This window comes from Micromys minutus (genome assembly GCF_963924665.1).
Source record: "Micromys minutus genome assembly, chromosome: 21".
Classification (NCBI taxonomy): domain Eukaryota; kingdom Metazoa; phylum Chordata; class Mammalia; order Rodentia; family Muridae; genus Micromys; species Micromys minutus.
In genome coordinates, this window is record NC_137956.1 from 13251155 (window position 1) to 13273866 (window position 22712).

At 43.9% G+C, this 22712-nt stretch overlaps 1 protein-coding gene across 2 annotated transcripts in view; it reads right to left on the reverse strand.

Moving 5' to 3' along the window:
• The window catches only part of FILIP1 (filamin A interacting protein 1), a 144264-nt gene that overhangs the window by 55092 nt on the left and 66460 nt on the right, over positions 1 to 22712 (reverse strand). The gene's annotated exons all lie outside the window — the stretch shown is intronic.

Genomic DNA, 22712 nt, shown 5'->3' on the forward strand with positions numbered 1-22712 from the left:
TCTGAAAATCATTTCTCAGCCAACAAACACAGAGTCTATAAAAATAGTACATTTTTTAAAATTACACATAAAACTTTTCTTTTTTAAGATAAAGTCTTTCTTTGTGTAGTTCTTGCTTGGAAGTCACTATGTAGCCCAGGCTGGCCTCAACTCTGCAGCAATTCTTCAGGGCTCTGCTTCCCAAATTCTGAGTGTATAGGTTTGGACTACCCTGCCTGGCTCTCACTCATACCTTCAACTTATGTTATTTGAGGAGCAAGGAAATGATCTGTTGTTAATCTGCCTTTTAAAAGAAGCTGGCACTTTGTAACCTCAGATCTGGAGAGGCGGAGATATGCAAACCCCGGAGTTTGCTGGGGAGTTTCAGACCAGTGAGATATCCCATCTCAAAAATCAAGGTGGATGGCTTTGAGGAATGACATTCAAGGTTGACCTCTGACCTACCCATACACACATCTACCCACAACAAAATGCACATGCATATCCCCCAAAATATGTCATTTAAGCAAGAGAAGTGAAAGTTGTTGGGCAAACATGATGCTATTTATAACAACAACTAGAACACCTCTACTCTTCAGAAGCTTGGGAGTAAAATATAGAGCATTTCTGCAGTAGACAGCGATTCGAGACAGCCAACGTGCCCTGAATACACATAACTGCTGGGTGTTCAGTTGTATATGGTCATCTATATAACTAACACACACACACACACACACACACACACGGGAACATCTCAGAAGAGGTGGAAATGTCAGTGGCAGAGGATGAAGGGAAGGCTGGAAACGCTATCTTCTGGACATGACCTGGACACCGAACTCAAGAGCTCACTGAAGCTATAGTCCTCTACGTCAGCCTGGACAAGTCCAAGTCAGCACGATCAGCCCACATTCTAACAGGCAACACTAACTAGACCCAGTGGGTTAAAAAATACAGGAAAGGGGTCTGGATGTCGGAGGGGAAAGCCACTGGGGTTCTGGAGACTCCGGAGAGGTAAGTGTGGCGGGCAAACATTGTATCCACGTACAAATTTGTCCAAGAATAAATAGAAGATACTATGAAAAAAATGGAGCTTTTGGAGATGCAAATAATACAGCTGATACTTCCAAGTTATACATTGTAACTAAGAAAACATGACACAACATTTGAAATATTTCCTCCGGTTTGCAGACTTACAGATGATTTATATTTTTCTGTGTAGTACTTTTAATCAGTACTGTCTTCCCAAGGAGATTCTCTTGGATATTTTGTCCCTTAGGCCCATTCTGAAGTTTAATACTACAGACACACCACATCCGTGTTTGTTCGTTAGGGTGCTTTTAAGGGTCATAAATCATCGAAAATGTCTTCCCATCTTCTTAAGCTCCAATTTTCTTCCTCTGGGGGAAAACAGTGATCTCACTGAGAATGCACCTTCTAAATGATATAAACATAACTGGTGTTACTTAGCCAATTATGCAAAACATCTTAAAGTTTGGAAACAGTTTTAGATCAAAGGAATATTTTTATGTCTCTGATAGTCAGACGTGTGACACCTGATGTTTTGAAGCCAGTTTTCTATTAATGGGCTTTAAATTGGTGATGTACGTAAAAAAAAAAAAAATATTTCAGCCAACAAAGCTCAGCTCTAGACAGCTAACATGAAACTAACACATTTTGCAGGGAAGGTCAGAGTTGAGTTTAGCAATAACCCACAGTCCGCTGCACCCTAGCATGGACAAAACTCTTATTGATGTGATTCTCTAACTCCCTGTACACGGCAAAGACTAAAACTTCGGGAGATTTTCTCTGAGCTGTGCGCTCCTGCCATTCTGCGTGTGTGCCGGTGACAGTCGTTGTGGGAGTGAAGGCTGAAGTAGAGGCCGGATGTCGCTTCCCAGACTGACGTCATCGGCAGCTGAAGCCTCCGCATCTGCTGCGATTTCCTCACACTACATCACTTGATTGGCTCGCTGCTCTCGCCAAAGCTTTCGAGCTTTGTCATCTTTTTAGTATCTTTCCCAAGAACAGCAAGCACACTCGGATCAGGCCACAGCCTTTAAGTCTGGCAGCCCAGCCCGGAGTCTACCTCTCTGCGGCCCAGAGGCCCCTGGCCGAGCCATGGCCGCTGGGAGGCAGCTCCACAGAACATCTTTGAAGCGAGTAAAATATGCACTCGTGGACATTCGTCTGTTATTTCCTGTGCTCACAGCTTTGTTCTTCTTCATTGCCAGAGAATTCTACGGGTGATGTCATTTTTCTCCGAAGAGAACAGACCATCAGAGTTTTTTACTGACATAATTAATTATCTGGAACTTGATTCTGGGCCAGAAAAATTCTCAAGGCACGGCCCCTGAAGAATGAATTCTGCTGCGCTCCGTGTCCCTCGACTTTTAAAGAGACAGGGTACCACGTCCTTTCCCTTCTCAGACACTGATAATGGTAGTTTTGTTTGGTGATATCAAGTCACGAGGAGGGAACTGGGGCACCATTCTATGATTTCACAAGGAAGACCTTCCGTTCAATGGGCAGCAAACTCCAAAGGTCAATGCAGTTCAAGGACACAAAGCACAGCTTTTAGGTCCTAGTCTCAAGAGCTACGGGAACGCATCTCAATGACTGAATAGATTCTGGGGGAACTCATGAATCCCCAGCCAGAAGAACGAAATCCAGACCAAAGCTAACGAAGTTAATCATCCATAAGGTGGAAAGGTTGGTTTATCAGCCACAAAAGCAAAAAGCATTAGCAGTTTAAACCGTACACAAGATAAAAGCGCCAGAGTAATAATGATGTATTATGAGAGTTTTCACATGTTTTTACATAGATCTAAATTAGCATGTGAGCCACTCACCAGGAGATGGTTTCCCTTTGCCCTGCTATTGAGTTTTGAAATTGTGTAAATGAGCAACTGGAGCTGGATGGGAAGCAGAAGGCGCTGTGGATGGCCAGAAGGTAGGTGAGCAGGTTTTGATGGAATCGGGGAATGTGGTCCAGTCCTAGCTTTCTCTTCATAGGTAGAAGATAGGAGTCTCATCTTTCTCAACGTCGATGGAAATGGTATCAAAGTTCTATGCAACTCAAAAGGCTTGACTTAGAGCACAGCTTTTGGAACTGCATTAAAATATTGCCTCCCCCCCAAAGAAATTAGCATTAATTCATTGGAATTGTGCTTTAGACATTTAGATGTGTGACTGACATTTTAGAAGTTTTAAAATTATGATGTATACTATAGCATGGAACTAAAATCAACAGTACAGATGTGTTGAAAGAAAAAAATGAAAGATATATAAAATGCACCCTCCAGATCCACTCACAAGGGAAAACTCTATTAACAACCTGGGGGGGGGGGTTCTATTGATACATAATTACAGCAACACATTTTCTCCCCATCACTTCCCAATGTTAAATGCTAGGAAGTGTGCACAGTATTTTTGCAAATGTGATATCACGGAAGCCACATAACAGTCACATCAGATAAATACCACTAAGGTTATTATTATGCAGATGATGGGTCTGAGGCTGGTACAGAAAAGGTTGGTAATTTTCCCAAAGCCACACAAGTGATAAATGGTGCACTCAGGATATAAATCTAGGCAATCTAACTTTACAGCTGGTACTCTTAATACCAAACTCTGAGGGTTCTCTAAATACATGTGGCCGTCAGACCCTCTCAAACTTCTATATACTGTATACTGTATACAGATTAATGGCAATGTATGAATATAAAGTCAACACCATCAAAAATTAGGTGGCATTTCACTAAAATGTCACAGTATATCCAAATACCCAATTCTTGGCCCATTAGCAATGAGAACATAGCCAATGGGCTCAGACATTTTAATTCATCATTTGTACTTTTTCAGGTAAGTGAATACATAAAATATTATTTATAGCATGCTTTCTCCCTGAGTGTACTGCCAACAGTCAACCAAAAACTGGTAGGTTCGATGATCTTCCTGAGGGAGCTGTTGTAGAACTTGTTTTTTAACTGCTTGTGAGCATCTCCTTCCAACCACTCATCACCCACAATAAGAGCAGTCAGATTCGGTGTATTAAGTGCTATGGTTTCATGTCTTGGACCTTACGGTAGTTGTTTCCATCCATAAGTTAAACTTAAGCTGTTTGGAGCAGCATGACATTGATTCTGAGGTTGGAAATGCTGGTCACACTAGCTGCTCTCCTATTGCCAATGCATTTGATCTGTTCAAAATAAATGACTGAGAACCACTTGCCAAAATTCATAATGACAGATAAAACATCCAGGGGAGGAACTCTCTAGATTACGATAGAAGTGACATTATGATCCAAAGTCCTGCTTTATTTCAAGGCCCCTGCTGTCTGTCTGCACTCCCTGAGCTGAATGTTAGTGCCTCAGACGATGGATATGTGCTGACTTCTGCCGAGATTTCGTGGTCAGGAGCCTTATCTGAGCTGTCGTCAAACCAGTTTGTCACCGTAAGTGAATGGTCAGATCAAAGCATGGTGACCATGACTACAGAGAAGAGGCAGGTGGATGAGGTCAGCTGGCCACCACTGCCAGATTTCACAGCACTGAACTCATCGTTTCGTGTTTAACAGTGGCCAGTCTGCTTGATAACGATATGAGAATACCCCCAAATGCCTTTCACATTTCTCCATGATCTCAAAGGCTAACAAGTATGTAGTATGAATGCCCTCTTTCTGCCAACACCATTTTTACATACTCAATCCCAAGAGCTATTCTGGCAAAAGAAGCCCAAACAACATGGACTTGTTCTAGCCAAAGTGCTAGTGGCATGATGTCATCCACAGGGATAAAGTCTGAAGGCCCAAAGAGAACACACTAATGGGTATCCCACCTGCCTGATAGTTCAGAAGTAGGTGGTTGTGATACTCTCATCCCCAGAATTGTTAGAGTCAGAACCTGTGCTCCAGCTGTTCTAACAAACTAAGCTCCATCACACATTCCTTCTAAAGCAATTAATTAGAGCCAAACTCATGGTGAAAGTCAGGAAGGGGTGGAGGATTATTCAATGTGGCCACTTAGGAAAAGACAAAGGAATTCAATCACATTCCTCCCCTCAACTCCATCTGCAGAATTCTGGCATGAGCTTTAGATTCTATAAGTAGAGGGCCAGAGTAACATATAGATAACATGTATGGCCAACGTGTGTCCCGCCCATCACTTTCCCATCATTGTTTAGGTTCCAACCTCTTCGGCAAGGTAGTCTGACAGGTAATAAATCTTTTCCTTGTTCCAGACTTAGGCTTTTCCTTCTCCCAAAATGAGATTCCAAGGAAGTTATTGTTTCTTTGGGTCCACTGTCCAAAACAAGAGAGATGGTGTCATTTAGAACCTCGTTTTATGGTCCCTGAACACTCTGTTCTAATGACCTGTCTTTATACTATCTCAGCCGGCAACGCCTATGTCATAATCTAGCTCTCTGGTATTGTGAAAACTGTAACCAGCTATAATTTCAACTATTTGTCATTCATTCTCCCTAGAACCTTATTCTAACAATCTTTGGTGATGGTGATGGTTGAGCCTGTAAGCCACTGACTTTCTGATCCTTTTCTGATCCTTTCACTGGCTTTCATGTTCCCTTTCCCAAGGGAGCTGTTGCTGGTCTGTTGCTATACATTGTAATACTAAATACTAGTGCCAAGATCTGGCTGTGCCTAAAAAGGACTCTTGAGGGCAAAGGATATCCTCACCTACAACCAAATGATGCTATGTAACGTTGCTCCTTATAAAACTATTGGCTCAATAAAGATACCTTACAACCTATAGCTGAGCAGAAGAGAGGTGGGTGGGGCTTCTGTTGGGGTTTGAGGAGAGACCTCAAGGGGTAGAGCAAAGAGGTGGGGAGAGGAAAAAACACTATGGGATCGGTGAATCATGAGAACATGGCCATGAGGGTTGGCCAGTTGGAGTAAGAGTGGCCCAGGTGGAACATAGCAAGTTGTAACGTGGGCATAGATACAGTAGCTTAGGGGGTTGACATCTGCCCAGCTCTAGTGCTTTAAGGCTTCTTATTAATATAAAGGTTTTGTGTCTTTTACTTAGGAACCGGATGATCAAAGGTGGGGTTGAAACCCTCAATTTATGTTTACCCCAACAATGCTCACTTTCCTTCTCATCTTACCTCAGTTTCCACTGCATCTTCATGTTCCACTCCTTCCTCACTTGACTGTGCTCTCTAGGTCAAACTACAAACAGCCTTCTTTAACTCGTCCTCATCCCTAATGCTCGTCTATATACCACCTGATCCTTGGCCTTAACTGGCCAACTGTTGGTACCAACAAACCATTACTGCCATTCTCTCCCCGTTCTCACAAATCCTTTATGTCCTAATGTCTTCCTTATCAAACCATCTACAAATACTTCCCCTTACTGCCCAACTTACCAAGAAAAGTAAAATGACTGGAGATAAGCCACTACCATCTCCTATCACCTCATATTCTACTGTATCTTAGAGCACAAAGCTCATGGCCCATGTGAAGAACTGAACGGTCAGGGCCAGCTTCTCACCTTGTCCCCTGGGGCCTCCTCTCTCAGCTCTTCAGCCCATCACTGGTGTCAGTACAAGTTCTGTGCTAGCTCATTCTCCTCAGCCTAGGCATCAGCCAGCTTTCTCCGGCTGTGTCAGAACACTTGAAAGAGTCAGCAGGAAAGAGGAGAAATTTGGTTTGCCTCAGGGTTTCGGTCATTGTCTTGGCTCAATAACTTTTAGGCCAATAGTGAGGCTATACACCTTGGCAGAAGCATGTAGCAGCCAAGAAATGAAGTAGGATGGTCTAGGTCCCATTGTCCCCTCCAAGGGCTGCATCTCTTGGAAATCTATTTTCTTCAGCTGGGCCCCACCACTCAAAGTTTCTACTATGTCCCAATCGCCTCACTGGCTGAGAATAAAAACATTTCTTGTTTCAAATGTATTTCATTGACAGAATTTACATCACTCCCCACCATAAGCCCTTCTTCCAACCCTTCCGATTTTGCCCCCACTCTCAAGGTGAGAGCTTCTTTTTCTTTGATTATTATTATTAGTGTTGTGTGTGTGTGTGTGTATGTGTGTGTGTGTGTTCACACACATAAATACAACAGGTGTATATATAGTGAGTTTGTTTTTGTTGTTTGTGTGTATACATCTCCAGGGTTGACCACTCTGACCATAAGGAGGTTCAGCCATGGGAGATGCTAATTCTCCTTTTCCTGCAGTCCTTGGTTGCCTGTAGTTCTTTGTCTAGAGATGGAACCATGTGAAAATGTTTCCCATCAACTTCATGTGCCCACTGATACTGCCATTGTTTTACTCTTGTTTACGCAGTCATTTCTAGGAGAGATTTTCACACAAACTTCCCAGTATTCTAACTCCTACAATCCTCTGGCCTCTCCTCTGTGATATTGTCATTCCTTAAGACAAGGATGAGGAGCTATGATATAAATGTTTCCGCTGGGGCTGTGCTCCCCATGATCCATTAATCTCTGTATGATGTCTAGTTGTGGTTTTCTGTGATGGTCTCCACTTGCTGAGCTAGAGACTTCTTTGATAAAGTCTACATCTTTAACACATCCATCTTTGAACTACAAAAGCACACAAAGACGCAGCTCTTTTTCCCTGTCAGAACAAGACCCTTTCGTGACGCTACTTTTCCCACTGACCTCACTTCATCTTCTCTTTTCTTTACCAGAAACTCACTCCAAGACTCACTCCTCACAATGAGCGGCAATTATTTGAACTTCTCATCAAGAGTGTGCTTCAGTGGCTGCCCCGAAGGTGAACTGTGTTGTTCGTTGCTGATTGCTAACTGTCAATCCTCATTCTCCATTTTCCTCCTTCCAGCATGACACTTTGAACCTTCTCTCCATGGTGAAAACTCAGACTTTGGGTCCACACGATAATTCCCTCCTAACGTCCTGAGCTAGTCATCCCCAGTCTCCTGACGCTACCTCATCTCTCCATCATCTTATGCCAGAATTTTCTTCTTCCCTCCTATCTGTTGCTAAATGTTTTCTTCATGATTTCACCTAGCTTCTCCTAAACCCACAAGCTTCAGTTTCATTTTCTTCTTCTTTAGTCTGTCAGCCTTCTAGCATCTGTGTGACCAAACGTCTTTGCTAATGCCCTTCCATTTCAGTATATAATGTGTTCCAAACCCCTAATTGCTATGATAGCCATGTACAGGAGAATAAAGCAGGATGCTTTGGCCAAGATGAATCCTAGATGGGTTAGATACTTATGTAGGAAAGCTACAAGGAAGTGTTAATTCTAGGAGTAAAATTTGGAAACAATTATTTTCATAGTCTGAGAGAGGGGATCTAATTTTGATCCTTATCAGAGTCATAAGTGGAAAGATTGATGCCTGACTAACAAGTGTTATAAATTCTACAATTCTACATGGTAAAATATGTTCCAAAAGCAAAACAAAAATTGCACAGAGAAAACATTTGACTTATTGCCCATGTCATAAAGAACCAACACCTATATAAAGGACATGTATTAAAATGTAAAACACCAACATATTTCAAAAGAGCAGAGTAAACAGACTAGCCAAATAAATGGAAAGAACATTTGAAAAGATGCTCAACTTCAGTCATAAGTATAAATTAAAACTATGAAGAGATATCTACTCCATCTACCAATCTGGCAAAGGAAATAAAACATCTACTTGATACAGCAACAGGCAACAGTATTTGCTGGCAAAGGGTGAAGAAATAAAACTGTTCAAGGCGAATGAGCGAGGACTATATACCTTCAAGCCATCAGTTCCCTGTTTGAGTATTTAACCAACAGAGATTGCTTTGTGCATATGATAAGGTATACATATAATGTATGCATACAATATGGTGGCCCAAACTCGTGTCTACACACACATACATATCAAAAATACAAATTTTAGATAGTCTCCACAGGACTGTGGACTTACAAATGCACTCCCCGGATTGCTAATTTTGAGATGTGGGAGGGAGGGAAATAACACAGGGTCTGCTATAATTAGTACACATTGTTTCATGCTTCCCTTCAGGCCTTTGATCAGGAAATGTTTAACATCAGAGCAAGCATTTCTAGGTATTAACAGCTGCTGTCTGAAAAGGATGATAGAAATCCTGAAGGCAAACATATGCCTTGCTGGTATGCAGGCCTGGTCTACAGACAGAATTACATGTGAGCTGGAAAGGCCAGATGACAAGTGTTCATTTTGAAAAAAAAAAATGGATATTTTATATGTATGCGTTCATGTATAGCATGTGTTTTCAGGTGAGGCCAGCAGAGGGTGTGGATCCCCCAGACTGTGGTGGCTATGAGCCACTGGATGTGGGTGCTGGGAATCACACGTGGCTCCTCTGTAAGAACAGCAAGCCCCCTTAACTTCTCTAGCCCCACATCGGGTCTCTTAATTCAGAATGTATGCCCTTCCTTTGTATTATACAAGAATATCCTGTTGGAATTATTTCAACTATTCTCATCGGGGCCCCGCTTTTCCTCTTAAACATTCACAAGTTGAATAAACATATTTCCTGCTGCCAACCATGGCATGAGTCACTTTGAATTGTTCACAGCTTCAAGGCTGGTCTGTTACTGGTTGACATGTATACATGTGAACCATGTATACATGGCTTACATGAGCACATGTGAAGTTCAATTCTGATCCTAGATGGATCTGTTGGCTCTGCAAGGACAAAAGTATGATAGTGTGTGCAGTGTCTTCCCTCTCTGCCCGAGCACCCTGAGAAGTCTCCTGCAGATCAACGGGAGGGGAAACAGGAGAGAAAGCACGGAAGAATGCACAGTGCATTGTCTTTATGTGGTAGTCTCCAAGGAAAAGAAGAAAGTAAAAGACATTAAAGACTAGTGCAGACATTCATATACAATGTCCAGGTTTTACACATAGGTGGTGCCAATGCAGTGGTACCGTCAAATTAAATTTACTATACTCTAGACATTCTGGCCAGCCCTTTGTCTCTTTTTGATGGTGTATGGATCAAAGCCTTACACTTGCTAAGTGCCTGGTCTACCACTGAGCTATATCCCTAGTCTATACCTTTTACTCTGTTTTTATAGTCAACAAATGTCATTTAAAAACTTTTTATTACAATTAAGAGACTACAGAATGCTTAGCACAAAAGGGAGCATATACACTGTAACCCCCTGCTAAGACTCAGGATCGTTGTGGAAGAAGGGACAAGAAGGGTGTATGTGTCAGAGACTGCAAGGAGCTGCCATCTTCCAGACAGAGCAGAGCAGTGGCACGTATGTAAATCACAACGGCATGAGAGCATGTATGTAAGCCCAAGATAGAGGAAATCCCAGCTGGAAGAGGGGAGGTAGGCACACAATCGCTCCCCAATGTAGGGCGCTATTGCTAATTATTAGCTTCTAGGAGAGGAGACAGCTTTCTCTAAGAGCACAGCCCTAGGTAAGTCGACCACTCGTCAGTGGGCAACCACACGTGCAAGATTATCTGGGCAGCACAAGGTGATCCTGAAACAAAGTTGAGCAAGTAGAGAAGGGGCCTGAGAATGATTAAGGCATATTGTATAAAACTCTCGAAGTACTAATAATCCTTTGAAAGAGAAAACTGTTACATGTTTTTTCTTGTGTGTGTGTGTCTGTGTTTGTGTATGTTGCGAGTCAAACTCAAGCTCTCGGGTTTGGCAGCAAAGCCCTCCCCCCCCCCCCAGCCATCTCTAAGCCCAATACATTTCATTTTTAACACTAAGTATTTACACATAGTAATCATGCAGGTCAATAGATCTCACCGTGACATCTCTGGACATGCACACAGTATGCTTTAACTACACCGGCCTTCTGCCATCTCTTGTCCTCCTGACTCCTTCATTGAAAACATTTTAAGTGATATAATGACCGGAACTAGAAGAATGCACCCGACAGAAGCACACCTCTTACCTTTAATGTTTTAAATTACCAACAACAAACCAACACTGACACACTGGTGATTCAACTCCTGCTGCTGAGAAGCAGGAAAATAAAAGAGCAAGATGCGCTGAGATATGGGTGGGTGAAGGCGTCAATAGCCTCAGCTCAAAGTATGAATTAGAGGCCAAAAATGTCAACCAGAGTTTGAAATCCAACAAATTTAAAAAAAAAAAAAAGTTTTATATGGAAAAAAAAATCCTGTTGCTCAAGAATGTATACCTCTTGCCCTTATCTAGGGAAAGCAGTCCTTTCCCGGTGCCTGCTCTCAACTTGGACTGCAAGCACAACAGTACATGTTGGTTTCTTGGCACTCAGCTTGGTGACTCAGTGTGATTTAAAAACATTAGCAGTCGGTATTGAGTAAGAAGTAGAAACTCTTTTGAACTCTTTATTGGTTCTTCGTGAAATTTCACATCGAGTCCCCCAATCCCCCTCATCTCCCTCTCCCCTTATACCTGTCCTCTGCCCTTGCTACCTCCCCACCAATAGAGACCAGTAAATCTAGTTGTGGAAGCTGTAGTGTGTCCCACAGTACACCCTTTGGTCCAGACTTTGCTTGTAAGTGTTCATTGCAATGAGAGGCCTCTGGCTTCTCCTACCCTATCAGTACTGAAACCTCAGTGGGGACTCCTGGATCTCCTGTTGTTGCCTATGTCATGAAGATCCTGTAGCTTTGGATCTGTAGGACTGGCCCCTTCGTGTGCCCCAGCAGTTCATTAAAGGACTAAGTGTTGGGGCAGGCCAATTCAAAGCCCTGGATCTGGGCCTGAGAAGTATGCGAGCTGGTGGTCAGCCCCCCAGCTCACCCCCATCACAGCAGCACACCACTAGAGCTGTCCTGCTCTGCCATGGCTACCCCACCCAAACCACTGCTCTACCACTCTCATGACCTTGGGGCCACCCTGTGTTGCCCAGCTGAGGTGTAAGGCTGGGGTATAGGGCCCGTTCCCCCAAGTGCTGTAGCTGGTAAGGGGCAGGGCCAGGTCTCCCACGCTCAGACCCTTGGGGTGAGCTCCCCAGCAAGTCCTGCAACCAGGGCTAGTTCCACTGTACTTCCTGGGTGATGTGCGTGGCTGTTCTCCAGAGTACTGCAGCTGGTCAGCTTTAACAGAAAACTGGGGGCGGGGCACAGTTCTGCAAAGCCCTCAAACACCAACATATGCCAGGGTAGCACCTTAGACCTTTCTTCCTGACCTTTGGTGGTAACAGACACTGCACAGCCATGGACCCAGAAGTGATGCCCACCCCCCCCCCATGGCAGCACAGGCCAGGACCCCACCATGTTCCCAGGTGGCATCACCAGCCACTCACACCAGGCTGTTCCTCACTACCCTTGAGTCTTCAGGGCTGCCTCTCTTCACTGTGCCCACCTCCTTCTGTTTCCCTTTCTCTCCCATTTCTCCACCACTTACTTGCTCCTCTTAGTGGCACCTGTGGTCTCTGAGGGTCCATGATCATCTCAGGACTGGTCTCAGGAGTGCCATCCTCTGCCTGTGCATTGTGGCACCAATCAGAGGTCCTCTCAGGCCTGGTCTGCCTCCCCTGGCCTCATCTGTCTTGGGCTCACTCCTTCCTGGAGCCTCAAGGTTCCAGGTAGGGTTTTTCTAGTCTCCATCTTACTCCCTCTGGTCCATGCAGACCCCAGACATGTCTTCAGCTAGTTTCTGGCTTGCTCCAGGCCCTGGGAGCCAGACAGGTCCTGCATGGTGGTGGACTAACGGTTGTCTCAGGCTAGCTCCCTGTCCGGGCTCTGTGGCACTGGACCAGTGGTCACCTCAGGCTTGCTCTTACCAGGAAATATTAGACTATTAATTATTCAGATGTTCGTGTGGGGAGAACACCAAGTATAGACATAGCTTTTTTTCCTGTCACCTAAGGACACACATGTGACACAGCAGTCACAGACACAACACCTGGACAGGACAAGGTAGAATTTTTAAAAAGAGATTTAAAAAAAAAAAAAAAGAGTATGATAGCCCAGTCTTTAGGGAACAATTGCGGAAGAAGAAACCATGAGCTTTGGAGTTCATCAAGCATGCTGTGCCCTACAAAGATATGCTCTTGGGGAAGGCTGCTTAAGTATCCTCAACCCATGCAGAAGGGTGATGATTAAATGTGCAGATCCTGCCACACCAGAAAGCAAGGAAAGGGATGTGATCAGCTGCTTCAAGCTCCTGCTACCTTCAGGTCCCTACCAGAATAGAGTACACCTTGAACTGTGAGCCAAAATGTGCCTTTCCCTCACTTAAGTTGCCCCCTTTGAGCCGATGTTTCACTACCATGTACTGCTCCTTAAATTGCTTTGCTTCTGTCAGGGTTCTTTGTTTTTGTTTAAGACAGCCTCCCTGTATCTTCCTGACTGTCCCATTAGATCCTGAGAGGGGGAGTGAGACAGGAAGCAGCAGTGGGGATGAAGATCTCGGGGGTGAGTGAGGACAATAAGAACAGACTCTTGAGAGACAGGCTTCATGGGAGAACAAAGGCTATTTAAACCTTTGGGGAGTGGGTAGGGGTCTTTGGGAGACTGTACAACACTGGCCAGAGCCAGGGTGCTGAGGATACCTCGTATGCCTAGGCGGAATTTCACATATTGTTGGACATAACCTTATAAGGAAAGGGAGAATATCCTCGTTGCCAGGCTACATGGCTTCCTCTGAGGATCAAAGGTTGGGTCACAGGACTGTGTGGGCCAGGATATGCAGGACCAGGGCAGGGTGGGGCAGTACGGGATCCGAGAGGGGCGGGGCAGGTACAATCCTACTCCCGCCCATCTCAGGATGAGATTTCTAGGGTTTGGACACGCCTCTACCTCACTCTTGTTCCAAGCCAGCTCTTTAAAGCTTCCACTGCTTCCTGGCTCCACACTCCCGTAGACTAAGCTCCTCTAGCTCTCTGCCTCCCAAGTGCTGAGATTCAAGGGGTATGGCACCACACCCAGCTTTGTCGGGGGTGTTTTTTTAAATCACAGCAACAGGAAAGAAAACACAGTGCTGGGATCTGAGTTCTTTCCCCACTTAAATCATGACACACCACGCCCTGCTCTGTACCCAGGACTCCAATTCCTCTCGAGCCAGGACTTTTCCCTCTTCCCTGGGTTCAGTATCCTCTAAGGGCCTGCCAAGGATGGATGTCTTGGCACCAGCCCTGTGCTACATACATGTGGCTACTTAAAGTCGGACTAATCAGCCATTGGAACTGGAGAGATGCCTCAGAGAGCACATGCTGTGCTTCCAAAGGACTAGAGTTCAAGTCCTGCAGTCATTATGAGCAGCTTAGGAGCACCTACAACTCTGGCTCCAGGGCAACCGATGCCCTCTCTGGCCTCCACAAGTATTGTATTCATGTGCACAAACCCACACACAGGTGAGTGTTCAACCTTTCTTTATTTAGCATTCAACAGAAGTCAAAATACAACTTCTCTGCTCAGTTAGCTACATTTCAAGAAACTACAAAGCCACGTGTGGCTAGTGACTGCAACATGGGTCGGGGCAAGTATTAACTATTCCTGTCTTCATCAGAAGTTCCAGTGAGTAGCACAGGTCTAGCTCTTGCCTGAGCCCAGGTATAACAGGGCCCCAGACTTTGGAAAAAGAGATTCCACGGTAGACGTGCCGTTTAAGCTGTAAGACTCGGCAGCACCTTAGACAGTACCACCAACCAAAACAAAGACCTAATCCAACCCTGTTCATAGGTCTCTAAATGTATCAACCTTGCTAGTTCCCCTTCTGGCAAGCTGTTCTTGTTTAACTGAAGTTGATCAACCAAAATATGGTTTTTGTGCTTAAAAAGCTCACCCTGGGAAAGGCTCACAGCCACACTAGAATCCCAAACACCCAGTATAGTAACCAGCTGACTAGTAAAGAGTGCAGGCTTAAATCTGTATCCCAGACGTCTTCTCGAGTGCATTCCCTACAGCAGCACACCTGGGACTGCAGATGTGCACTTGATGTCTCCCTGGAAGCCATTCTAAAGTCAGGAGCCCATGATGTTCTAAGTCTATTTAATGTTTCTTCCAACACCTGCATATACTCTGACTTTACGCAAAATTGGCTCCATACAACAAATACATATATTCAACACATAATTGGGGGGGGGGGTTACATAAATAATTGGAATATTTGGATAGAGTTTGTTCTTGGAATGACTTGAGATCACTCTCACTGCTAGAAAGGTGGGTCACAAAAGAAAGGACCTGTCTCCATCTTTGAGTCCCCCTACAGAGTGTTTTCTCCTGTCCAGATCCCACCAAACAAACAACACATTTGTGAGAGAATTTCTTTATTAATATGTCCCCCCACACACACACACTTCACAATTAAACCCAAGTTCTGCCCTGTTCCGACAGTGAATATACTGTCCTCACTGCAGACATATTAGGAACGTCAAACATAGTCTGCCACAGAGTGAAAAGCACACAGAAGAGCTCTTTGTCAAAATGCAGACAATTCTGCCACAAGATTCTGAGGCTTTGTCGCCAAGGAAAGGTCAGATGTGGTCTTGGTTTTAATCAGAAGGCAGCCTGCCTTTCTGCCTCCTGAACCCAGCAAAAACATGCCATTCTCAGCACACTGATCATGTCAGCGGTGAGAAAGTTCACTGGGTCCCTTGCTCAAGGCGATCTCAGCCTGAGATTCAAAGATGAAGCAGATTGAGAGCAGGTGAGACATGGAGTCTGAAAGCCAGAAAGGATAACTGAAATCCAGCATGTCAGAAACACAGAGATTCTACAGGAGGCCACACCTGGTGACAAATGGAGCTCATTTAGGAAAAGAAAAGCTGTTGCCAGAGAGAAAGACAGTATATTGCATCCCTTTGAGATGAGCCTGCTGTGCCTGGCTGTGCTGAGTGGACTATCCTCATCTTCAGTGGAGTATGACAGCTCTTTTTAAAGATGACAGAAATGGGAGGGGGCTGGAGAAATGGATGAGCAGTCACCAGTGCACAGTTCTATAGGGGACCTGAATTACCTTCTCAACATCCCCATGGCTTCCCTAGTGACCTGAAACTCCAACTATGCAGGATCCAAGGCCTCAGGCATCTGCACTCTTGTGTTTGCACACAGACACAATTGTGTAATTAAAGAGTGCTTCCTTCCCACAAAAGATGATCAAAACCAACAACAAACCAACCAACCAGGCAAATGAACCAAACAACCCTGGGATTATAGCATGTGTGGCTAGAAATAACATTACACAGTTATGACCATTCCCAAAATAACATGATTTTGTAGATGATGCTTATACTTTATAAAATTCAAATATCTTTGAAGATATTAAAACATCAATTTTGGACTTGAAATGATAGCTCTGCTGGTAAAATTCTTCCATGAGTATAAACTGTGTGCACAGACAACACACAGACATTTACCCATGTATACACTACGTACATACAGTAAAAGCTGTTTTTATAAATGCTTCACAGGGTGTACACAATCAGACCAATTTGGGACTATCAGTAACAAATGGACTAGCAATGATGACATATGCCCAACCCCTTTCTAGTATCTCTGTCCTTTAAAGATGTCTTTGTTGTCTTAGTGTTGCTTTTTGGTTTCTGGGCTGGGGTGGTGGCAACACAACTTAAGTCTATGAGACACACAGAGTGTGTATAAATGAGATTCTATTATTCACACATTACAAAGCCATGCAGGACTCCATGGCAGGATGGAGGCAAGTGTTGAAGAATAAGGGATTATAAAAGACTTAACAAAGAAGGGAAGCCTTCGGCGGTCTCTAAATGCACACAAACTGTTTTAGTACAGAATAATACACTACAGTTTCCCAAAAGACCCAGTTTTGTCTCGCAAGTACTCTCAGTGTGAGAGGAAGAAAAAATTCCCCCTTAGAATGGTGATAGTATTTGAGTTTGTATGAATGAGTGTGGGCCAGCGCTGTGGAAGAGTGTACAGCTTGCCTATTTGGATAGGATTGGCTATCTAAAGTAACACCAAGAATGCGTTTCCATAGCTAAGCATTAGATAGTTAACAGATTGTACCTACCAGCCTGAGCAATTTCAATTTCAGTTTCAATCTAATAAAGTCTAAGGCTGTCGTACAAAGTCTTAAGCAACAGAATGACATCATCAAGATGAATATTTTGGCCAAAGTCATCTGCCGACCTCCTGTGTTCCGCTCTTGTACCTAACCAATGATACAGACTTGTTCTCCGTTCCAAAGCCTCCTTCACCCTGGGTTTGAACATTCAACGGAAGTCTTAGTCAACATTCTAACTCCACGGTTCCTTCATACCAGTAACTTCAGCTACCTTCACAGCTACCTCCAAGACCACACTCAGTACCCTGTGTTGACAACTTCACATCAAAGTCTATGGACAAAGAAGCTGATCTCCAGTCCTATCTGTTGGCACGCTTCTTCAGCCCAATAGCTCTTCCAGGTTGGCTGCTCCTCACCCACACACACTTTGTCTTTTCACTGCAGCCACTCAGACCTTTAGCCCTCAATTCAACACCTCGAGCTGTATCTCCTTTGAAAAAGGCCACTGACGACAGAAAACACAGCCTCACTTTCTGTGCAGCTCCACGTCCTACTCATAAGTGGCCACATGATCCATGTCAATCTTCCTCTAACACACCAGTTCTCAACCTTCCCAATGCTGTGACCCTTTACTACAGCTCCTCATGTTGTCGTGACCCCCCAACCATAAAATTATTTCATCACTACTTCATAACTATAGTCAACCCGCATAAAAGATTTTTTGCTACTCCACAACTGTAATTTTGCTACCATTTTGAGTTCTAATGCAAATATCTCATATGCAGGATATCTGATTTGGAACCCCTGTGGAAGGGTCATTTGACCCCCAGGAGATTACCACCCACCGGTTGAGAACCAGTGGTCTTCTAACACCTGGCACCCACCTTGGGCAGTGATTGAGTGTGTGCTGGGTCCTCTTCAGGACCGCTGATTAGCTCACAGCACCTGTCAGTTGTCTGGACACCACTTTATTTGAATGAGAAAAGCAAGCCTGTCAGAGAGCTCTTTCAGCTGTCCCCTGAGATGCAAATCTTTCACTCTCTTGTCACACAGAAGGTGGAGGATTTTCCTCCATTTGAAGACCAGGATCCAGGTCAGCTCCCAAATTATGACTTTGATTCCCTGTCTACTGTCTCCTCCAAGATTCTGTCACCCACAATCCCTTTCCTGCCTGTGTTCTTGGCATTGCTCCTTTCTGGTTCTGTAACCTCCTAACCTATCAAGAACAGAAAGTCCTTTAATCATTGAAAATCCTCCCTGGCATGTTTCCCCTCTAGCTGCAAACCTTTCTCTGCTCTCCTCCCTCAAACTTATCCAAGGCACTTATTTAGCCAAGTTCAGTGATGACAGTCACACTAGAAGGTAGGAAATCCATCTTCATACACCAGGGATAAAACAGAAGCCTAGACTTAACATTCGAGGGCCAGGTAGCAAACCTTTGAAATTCTACCAAACTTCTCCATTGAATTTAACATTCAAGTCTCACTGTTTGCCTCTTAAAGAAAGCTCAAAGTAGAGAAAAGTAACGTGGTAGTTTCAAATCAAGAGGTTAAGGTGTGTTCTAGGTGCCTTCGTTGTGTGAAACATGTTTTGCTGGTCAGCTAAAGAGGAAAGAATTTAAGACCACTACCACCACAACATGTGAGTATGTATCTCAGGTTTAAATAACCCTTAACCAGCTTCTTCTAAATTTGTAGATTTCTGAGAGACACCACTCTCTGTTTCTTCCGGGCCTCCCCTCACTGACAGTAGTAGGCTTAGAATTTTAGGGATCCTTCTGGAAAGCATTTCCTGTGATTCGGTTCATAAAGTCAAAGAGAGCTCCAGCCTTCCTCAGCCAGTTCCTGTCATCTGACTGAAGGACTCTCTGCTCTTTGACGCCTCAGCATGAGATAAGGAGGGTCCTAAGTTTGAAACACCCTACGAGTTTGCACCTCTCCCATAACAATGTTCCTCAAGTGCTGTAAGTCAGACTCTGACAGGTTCTCAGGACATATGAACCGCCGTGGTGAGGACGCACAGAGAGCCGGCTTTCTTCCAGTAGGTGTAGAAGTAGAGATGAGCTAGTGAACAGTAGTAAAGAAAATGGCTAGAAAGACCAGAGCAGAGGGAGATAAAGTCCTTATGTATAAGTTCACTGTTTCATAATCCATGTTTGAGATACAGATACAACTGTCTGACAGTTGCCAAAGGCTCGAGTTTTTCTCTGTACCACTGACTGTATGACTTAGCCAGCAGAACAGAAAAGCCGATGGTATTCTGACACATTAGCTAATCATGTGTTATCTACTTTTCTCCATATCTCTGTATATTCAGGGCAAAGAAAACAAAGCATAACAACAAAGGGAGAGATAACGAGATCCAACCTGAGGAAGTTTCCCCCTCAGATGTATTGAGGTAGATATGCTAAGGGATTTTACAATGTAAAATGCTTTTTTGAATGAAGAAAAATAATTTATTCATATCCTGGCTTTGACTTACTTTATAAGAATGCCCTTTTGCCAAGTCTTTTGTATTGTGGTTTTTATGATGAGAGTATTACTTCCTTTGAAGTTTTGTTGGGTTTTGTGCAGCCAAGTTGACTGGATTCTTAAAAGTGCTATTTTAGAATAAATACAAGGAGAAATGAATCATGGTACCCAATCCATGGCGTCGGGGAGTACAGTTTCATTACTTTCAGTTCAGTCTAGGAAATACGTAACTAGTTTTTCACCCAGAGGGTAAAATAATAATAATAATAATGTTACAACTTATTAGAAAGCACGTGTTGCTGGAAACAGGCAAGGACAGAACCGCAGTAATAGAAACCAGACTAGAACTCCGATGTCAGCAATGCTGGCCAGACCTGGTGCTGAGACAACAGCTTACAACCACTCAAGTGTGGCAGTGAAAAATTTGAAAGACACTCTTCTCTAACAGACTTCATTACTGTCTTATTCTAACGACCCTGTAAGCCCATTTTTTTCTGTATATCACCCTACTTCCTTTGAACTATAGACCAGGTTTCCTCCACCCCCACCCCAAGGCCTCCTGGTTACACTACTTCATCGAACATGAGCCAGTGAGCTGCAAATACTAAACCCCCATATCTGCATAGTGTCCAGCATCTGGCATCTCTACTGGTCCTCGCTTTTGATACTTGCAACACACTAAGCCTTGGGCTCTGATCTCATTCTGTACCCCTGATAAAAAGTATCTTTCCACGTAATGTCTTCGATTTGTGGGTTCATGTATGAATTTGCATGGAGGAAATTCTGGAGATCAAGAGTAGGTATAAAGATCTTGAAATTCAAAAGTGGACTTTTCCCAGAGTGCAAGTGACATAAAACAGGCAGAATGTTGGCCTGTATGTTAGACAAGGAATCTATAGCAGTTATGACTAGAGGGCTGACCCTCCTTGGGCCCGGGACATGACTGTTTGTGATATAAGGAGGAGTAAGGCATTATATCTCCAATATTATATAGACCCTCCGGAGGTCATCTGTGGAGTAAGGACATTGGACTCATACAGCCATAGACAGACCAATGGAAATCTGAGAAACAACACACTAATTGTTCCTTGAATGTTAAGCCATCCCTACAATACTTCCCAAACCATCTTCCTTTAGGCATAATAGGAAGGGCACATTATGAGAGTTCAGTTGGAGCATGGAAGGCCCTAAATGCAAGTATTATGGCTTGGGGGGCGGGTAGCAGGATTAGATTAGAAGATTAGAACAGAATTATAATGCCTAGTTGTTGTGCTTTTAAATTGTAAATAAATCTTAGCCTTTCTGTGCCATTATTTGGGAACTAGCTAAGTTTAAGAAAATCTCCCGCTGTATTAATTTCCTGCATACATATATAATACTATTGATTATGACACATTCCTGCCTCTTCTTTTCTCTCTCCTGTCTGGTCTGGTAAGCTTAGCAGCCTGCTAGCCCATTTTCATCAGTCCACTCACGTTTGCTAGTATGACTAGCTTCCCACTACTAACCACAATACCTCCAATGTGCCGGAGTTAAGAGAGGACAAATGTCTACTATAAGAACATGTCTAGTCTCCAAATACAAGATCAGTCTTAAACAAATGGAACCCTGTAAAACGTTCTTTTACAAATATGTTCACAAGTACCTTTGCGTGGGCGAGCCTTATGGTTTGCTTGTGATTTAAATCATCTTGAAACTCTGTGAAGTTTCCCCTTCATTTCCCCTTTCCTTCACTCCTCCCCCTAAGAAATGACACTGCACATTTTACTTTTTTCTTTTTTTATAACAGCCTAGGAATACGTGTAAGGGAAACATCTGTTATAAGCATCTATTACCCAAAGGGATGAATAAAAAACGCCTGTCTTTGGGACATCTGTCTACTTTCTCCATGTTTCTGAAGTGTGAGTGTTATCTTTTACATAGCAATCTAGAATGACACGCGGCACCACTATGTCCCCAAAAGCTGTTGCGGTAGTTATTAAAAATGGGTTCTGTTGTTATCGGCACAGAGGTCTCCGCAGATGCTTTCCAGTGTGGAGCCGGGCACCCAGACGCTATCACATGATCCGCAAGCGGCCCTCCATTCGGTTCACTTCCCAGACAGTTCATTCATCCACACCCCCCCCCCCGGGCGTGTTGTGTTCACTCACCTTCCTCCACCACCGGCTCCCATGTTGCCTCCTTCCCAACCCCCTCCTCCTCTCCCTCTCTTCCGTTCCTCTAGACTCTTTCCCCACCTACCTCTCCACTGTTCAATCATGCATTGCCTTAACATCAACCTACACAAAGTGACATGAGTGGCCTTACAGAGTCCACCAGGACGTAACAGCCTTCTAAAGAGAGAAGTGTCCACAAGAGCCACAAATTCACAGTAGTCAGCGTGGCAGGAACCAGACAAGATGGAGTTGCTCCAAAAGGCACACACACCCTCACTGTGCTCAGGCATCAGGTACCATTGTCATTCAACTCTACCCAATAAATACTACTCAGCAAAATGACAACCACACTTCTAGGCGTGGTGATGTTATGCTTAGTAATGGTTGTGTTCTGGGAAGTTTTCCTTTTTGCTGTGCAATTTAAGTGTGATTTTTGTTCAGCTGTATTTGTATTGTTCAAACGTTAGTTATGTATGATTTATATTTCTCTTTATCCCAGAGGCTTCCTTATCTGAGCATTCATACACAGATGGGAAGAGGAGTGCAGTTGCTGTAGATTTATGTTAAGTCGATATGTGATTGGGTAGTAGAGAGGTAGGTGGAGAAAAGGTAAGAAAACAGAAAAGGAACAGGGATGGAGAGGGAAAAAAATCAAGACGGAGCCAGGGAAAGCAGACTTAGATCCTGGTGGCTGTAATCAAACATAGGTAGATATAAATATTTAAAGGGATTCTATAGGTCTTTGTCTTATATGGAAGGGCAGTTTGTATCTTTGTCTATTGGATGTAATCTTATTGTGTAGAGGGTTTGTGAATTGAGAATCTATCGTATAAATTTTGAACTGATGTTTGTGACAGGCGGTGGGAAAAAGAAGACTGGGGCGGTAATTCCACCCTGGACGAAGGCAGTAGGGTGGGCGGAGTGAACCGTCTGGGAACGGAATCTCATGGAGAGTGTAGCTTGTGGACCGAGTGACATAGTCTGTGTGCACGACTCCGCACAAAAAGCAACACCTGAGGAGTGAGGTCGCCGGGGCCGATAAAGAGATAAGCCAGTTAGTTTTTAATATTATTGCTACAAGTAGCCACACTAGTTAGGGGAAGGCTGCAAACTTCCCCTGTACTACCTGTAATGCAATGAAACATTCACTTCATAGAGTTGCTAGTATTTCCTTGGAGGCTTCTTCGAGCTAACAA